Here is a 6,324-nt window from a genome sequence, read left to right as displayed (position 1 = left end):
AAAAAAATAGATCACATTTGATCCTGGGTTGTACTTCATAGGAACCTTAACCACAGATGCAGCGCAGAGGAAGTGATAGTTTCCACAGGCACATACAGAGAAAGATCGGTTTTAAAGGTGTTGACAAAAACCGAGCGAAAATAAGGTTGACTCAAACCTCATGCAACAGTTTCACCTCCTTGCTTTAGCTTTTTAGACAGATATCTTGTATCTTGTATCACCAGCATGACACGTGAAATATTCTATTATATTATTTTAGGAAAATTGCATAAAAATATGACTGCTCAACCGGGGAAGGTTCTGTGTGAAAGTAACTATTCTCAAAATAATCTACTCTATTTCCAAACCAGAGTGGCCACCTGCAAAGAGACATCTGGTTAGCCTCTCTATACAGAATATTTAATGTCATTTTTCTTTTAACACCATCTTTATCAACTGTCTTTGTCAACATTAAGGTTAAAATTTCTTTACTGAATCATAAATGCAATCGACATTACAATGCAATATATTTAGTTACTTTATCTTTAAGCTATCTCATCACATTCTGTATTATTACAGAAAAGTAAGAAGTCTTATTGCCATGTGTGGTTCTAGACTGGGGTCAGCAGGGACCAGTTCCGCTGTAGAACTGGTCCTTCTCTCTCCAAAATATGCATACCCGTTCAGATGGGTCAGAGTCTGAACGAGGGGTTTCAAGTTTTAACACCAAGTTTGTTTTTGAAAAATCACAACCTTTGCATGAACTTTGTTTCCTGCAACTCTCATCCATTTTCAGAGTGTATAGTGAAAGCAGTGGAGCTAAACTGAGTGAAACTGAAGCTAAATAGACAATCACTAGAAAAGGGGCATTTGCAGCAAATTTATTTTATATGGGAGCAAAACAAATTTCATGGCATGTGAATATTATTCTCCATGGAAAACGTTTAAAGACTTAACGGTTATATCTCATGCAATAAAGATGGGCTGCATTTTGAACAGAGGGCCTTGAAATGAGGTTAAAGGGAGTGATAAACAATGAGGTAAGGAAGTTCTAACCCTTTACAGAGTTAAATTTCACCAACGATCAGTCGTTAGATTTGTGGTCCCCCTTTAGCATGTGAAAAACAAGTAATGGGTGTCATCTGCAAAAAGGTGCTGCTTATTAGCATTGATTTTGTTTACTGTCAGCCGGATTTAAATGGGTCTTTTGAAAAGAGAAACTGTTTATTGACTCCCCCAAACATTTTATTTCTATCTTATCTTATTTTTATTCATTTTAAATGGATGGAGCAGAGCATAACAAGATTGTCAGGTATAACGCCACAGTGTACATCCCGCATCTTTCTTGCACGATTATTAATTCTTCCTTTGTTGGAAAGCAACTAAAAACAACATTAATGCAAAGGTAGCATGTTGTAATATTTCTATAAATGTCTGCTTAAAGTTACCACCAAATTATCTTTGACATGTTTTCCCAACATTATTTGGTTAATGTTTGCTTTATGTCCTTTAGAAAGTAAATATCTTAAATATAACTGTGTATTTCATGGATTTTGGAGATTTAGATACAGTATGACCAAGGAAAATATGTGTAAAGCTAAGGAAGCAGATTAAGAAATTTTATAACAGCTCTTCTGGGTCTCAGAGTGGTCAAGCACAACTAAGGCAAGACAAGTTTATTTCTATGGCACATTTCAAAGGTAAGACTATTCCAAATCCAAAGCAGTGCTGTGTGTGAAAAAAAACCAAAACAGTAATATAGAGCAACACGAATAGTGAAAAAGAAATGTGGCAGATAAAAAAGGGGGCTTAATGATAAAATGATTGAGAAAGTGGAATGAATATTAGACTGGAAACGTAACTAATAATGGTTCACTATCTCAGTCAGCGGTCCCTCTCGACAAATATGCTTTAATCTGGATTTAAAGCAACTGAGGGTTTTGTGTTACCAGGAGTTCCCCTCTCAGTCAAAAGTGTTGATGATTGTCCAAAAATGCAACGCACACTAACTGAAATAAAGACTGTTTTACGTAATCTTTTAATTTGAGCATTAAAAGTTTTTATTTTTTTATGCTTTCCATCTCAAAATAAAACAAAATTTATATTTTGCCAAGAAGTTAGTAAGGAATTGAAATAAATACTAAATAAAATCCTATTATAAACCCAGATTTATTAAACTGGAGCTTCTCTGAGTAACTCCCTTATAAGCACATTTAATCCTGATTAATTGGGAACAAAATGCTGAACAAAAAATATAATCAGACTAACTTAATTAGTGTTACTTTGTTTTCATCAAAACACCTGAGCTGCTTTGATGAGCTCCGATGGTTCAGCTGATACCAGACTGTTCTCTACATCCAGTCTGTTCCTCTGCTTGGTTTGGATGTGTGTCACAACTGAAGGTGAACTCAAACATAATGAGAAAAACTTACTTTTTGTTTGATAAAAGCTATTTTATTTTACTATCTAAGAAATAAAATATTTTCACGTACCACTTGCAGTGCATTTAAACCACTAGAGGTACGGGTATCCCCGGTTAGGAAACACTGATCTAGACCTGGAAAAAAATCTAGCTGTTCTCACTTCTCCTCTGATTGCCTCACTTACTTCCTCTGTTCTCAGCTCTTCCTCTCACATTTACTAAACAGTCAGCTGTAGCACGCTCCTTGTGAAATCCAGCCAATATGCACCATTTTCTGCTCTGTTTTCATTTTGCCCCTTTTCTTCTTAAATGTTTTGTTATAGGTTTATTTTTAGTAAAATTATCTTCATTTCAGAGCTCTGCTTGCACTCTGATTATTCTAAACTCCTCAAGCTCTGACATAATCAAGCTTAATGGGTTTCTACCATGACCGACTGGGGATTTTAGAAGAAAGAGCAGAAACACAAATGACAGAGATGCATTAGTCCAAAAGCACTTTCTATATGATTTAAAAGAAAGAAGTTAATAGAAGGTCCATTCAGGACCTAGAAGCTAAACCAATGTTGCATCTCCTATGTTACATTAACATACAGTCTACTGTGTATATAGCTTTATACTATATATTGTATATTTTATATGGTATAGATTCTGTATTCTGTATACATATCTATTTTGTCTTCACCGTCTGATTCTGATTCTAAAGTAGTCCTTCTTTAGTGGTTTCATCGTGTGAACAGGATGGAATCAGCATGAGGAAAAAGCAAAACGTTTAATTAATTGCAAGTAATGCAAAAAATTGGAAAACAGTAGAAGAAAAGGGGTCATCATGTCCTTCAGCAGCCTAAATCTATAACAGCATTTCTATAGATATAGCTCAGGATAGTTTCACAGAACAGTTAGAAAGTAGGTTTTTTACTAACATTTTTTTTATAGTGTTCAATCCTTACAACTGTAGACTGATTTGTGCACAGTCAGCTCTTTTAATCCCACTGGGATGTCAACAAAATGAGGAAATACAAAGAGACTTACATGTGAGATCTGTGTTTTAGGTTCAAGCTCCTGTTTTAGCACTCATAGTTATAAGGAGAGTTTAAGAAGGTTTCATCCAGGCTTAAAGTGAAGGCACCCAGGTATCTGTCATCTGTGGGGCTATTGTTATTTGACACAACTTGTAAACAACTGTGGTATTAAGAGAATGTGCACCATGTATTCTTGGGAGAACATATTAGAATGCAGATGGTATGCATGTCCGAGGGTTGGTTTGTGTTTCTCCTCTTCAGATCCAATACGCAGATTGAGTGAAGGCCATTTTATTTGTACTATTTAAGAAAATTTCCTAATGCAGAAAGTTTTAAATCTAGTCTTAGGCAGGGTGTTTGCCTCACATGCTAAAACCTGGTGTTGACAAACAGGAGATAAGCCTAAAAACAAAAAAGATCTGCCTGTGAACCACTAAACATGCAGTTTGAAAGTGTTCCATTAGGAACATAATTGACAATTAGATCGTTGATGATCGTTTTGTATATAAGAGGGAAACTTGTTGGGGGATTTTGGATTTAAGAAGGAACCAAGGATGCTAGAAAAAAAAAATTTCTCTATATGATTATTATCAAAACCTTTGCTGCAGCGTTTGATAAGCTTAAAGCATTTAACTATGTTTTGTGGACTTACTGATTGTAAAGAAATAAATAGTCCAGCCTTGATGTAAGAAATGCATTATTTCTGATTTTAACTATATTTTAGAAATGAAGAAGGAAATCCTAGGCCTCTTAACCCATCCACTTGTGGAGCAGTGGGCTGCCACCGTGTGGCGCATGGTGCGATTTGTGGGCTTAAGGGTCTTGCTCAGAGACTCAGAGTGGCAGTCTGTGGGAGTGGGGCTTGAACTCAGAACCTCTGGATTCCAAGCTCTATGCAGCTGCCTCTCACCCATGTAATATAAACATAATTCCTGCTCTCATCTCTACATCTAATCCTAAAACACAATTTAAAAAAGAAAAAACACCAAACACAGTTTTCATGATTTTTGCAAAATTTTCATTTGAAAAATGTGGGAACGTTCCACAAAACATTCAAGAAAAATTGTAACTTGCAGCAAAAAAAGTCTGAAGGATTGAATCCTGGTTTGGGTCTTTTTTTGTAAAGTGTAATTTTTTTCTGGGTTCTCTAGAGCATCTAAAAACATAAATGTTTGGTGATCTCATCCCAGTGTTGGTTTGTGATGGACTGGGACCTTTAAAGAGTATAGCCTTCCTTCTGCTCATCAGTTGTGCGATACCAGGCTACCTTGTGTGGCATCAATTTTGTTCCATTATTGGTGTAAATCCTAATCAAATTTTGAAAAAAAAAAAAAAAAAAAATGCAATCAAGAACTGAACCTTTGAAATATTTCTGACTCAAAATGGGCTTTTGAGAGCAGTTTTATTTTCTCTGATTATATTTTTACAAATTTTGTTTTTTCAAATTTAGAGTTTTAGAAAGTGCATTCTTTCTTAATTGTTTTATAGATCACATTCTGTTCTCTTCAAGCTCAAAACAAAACACTAAAAATTTTGCCAACATGAATGCAGACCGATAGGAATGCGGTTTCGGTCCTTGCTCCAGAGGAAAGTGCTCCCAAGAAGTGAAATGAAATCTTTAAAACAAAATTAGAAAAGAATATAATTCATTACACTCATTCTGAAATAGAGAAATCGTATTAAAATAATATAAAAAAAATATGGAAAAAATTTATAAAAAATTTATTATTCCAGAAAACAGACAAGATCCTTTCAAAGCCTTTTTATATCAATATGTCTTTCCTACTTTCATTTTTGGATGGAATTTTTTTCATGTTCTTTGCAACAATGATGGAACAAAATGCACTCCATACATGTGACGCTTTTACTAGATATAAGGACTGAAAGAAAGAAACGACTTTGATAACTTATGTCAAAACACGTTTGTAATTAAAAAAAACCCACAAAAACTAAATTTTAAAAAATTAAAATAAAAAATAAAAAAGCTTAGCATATTTCATTCAAAACAACATTAATGTCAGATCAAAATGAGCAACAACAGCAACAAAACAAGAGCAGTTGATTAAAAAGTGACAAAGTCCACCTGTTAAAAAGCCAAACAAAGCGTTTTGCCTGCTTCTCTCTATCTTTAATGCATGGAGCATCTTTTAGTGTGACTGGATCACTGCAGATCAAACCTGTCCTCCTCATAAAAAATGAGAAACACAGCACCTAAGAAAGGAAAAATAAAACAGATTGAATTCCTTCTACTATAATATATGAGCTTTCACATAAAGCATCTATAGAACGATACTCACAAGAAGCCTTTGCCACAGCCCAGAGGTCCAAAGAACAGCTCTGTTGGAAGGCAAACCTTCCTGCACACTCCGCTGAGGCTGGGACAGGACCAAGGAAATGATGCTGCTTCATTTTCAACAACTGTGAACAAAACCCAGCAATTTTCTATGAGTCTTTGCAATAAAAAGAAAAACATCCTAAAAGTCCACAGATGAGCCGAGAACTATGAGGATCTGCAAAAACAAAACTCACCATGAAGAAGTAAGAGCACTAAGATAAAGAAGGCTGCTATACGATAGGAGAGCATGGTTATGTTTGACAGCGTTGCTCCAGAATGATGGTTTGTCCTGGATCTGTGCAGTTTTACCCAGAAAGCAGGAGGGAAGTTAATATGAAGCAGCAAACTGGTCACCAGATTTTTGTATTAGAGCTTCACAAGAAGCCTTTAGAGAACATACCTCTCTAAATTACATCAAGAAAACTTCATCAGCGTTTTACACCCGTGATCCAAGTGCTGTCATGGGACAAGATACTGAAATGTACCCCATCCCCCTTCCAAAAAAAATGCAGTTAAATCTGATTTGAAACTCATGCACATTCTTAGTGGCTCTCGCATCCTGGAGGACA

At 35.4% G+C, this 6,324-nt stretch overlaps 1 long non-coding RNA gene across 1 annotated transcript; it reads right to left on the bottom strand.

The window, feature by feature from the left end:
* Positions 1-5,384: 5,384 nt before the first annotated feature.
* Positions 5,385-6,108, bottom strand: LOC107098234. Its single transcript, XR_001481871.1, has 3 exons — positions 5,950-6,108; positions 5,718-5,838; positions 5,385-5,631 (listed from the first exon to the last, which is right to left on the bottom strand). It is a non-coding gene; the product is annotated as an uncharacterized LOC107098234 (long non-coding RNA).
* Between the last annotated feature and the right edge of the window lie 216 nt (positions 6,109-6,324).

This window comes from Cyprinodon variegatus, unplaced genomic scaffold, assembly GCF_000732505.1.
Source record: "Cyprinodon variegatus isolate N-32 unplaced genomic scaffold, C_variegatus-1.0 Scaffold760, whole genome shotgun sequence".
Classification (NCBI taxonomy): Eukaryota; Metazoa; Chordata; class Actinopteri; order Cyprinodontiformes; family Cyprinodontidae; genus Cyprinodon; species Cyprinodon variegatus.
Note: the sequence above shows the minus strand (reverse complement) of the source record. Positions and strands in the feature narration are given on the sequence as shown.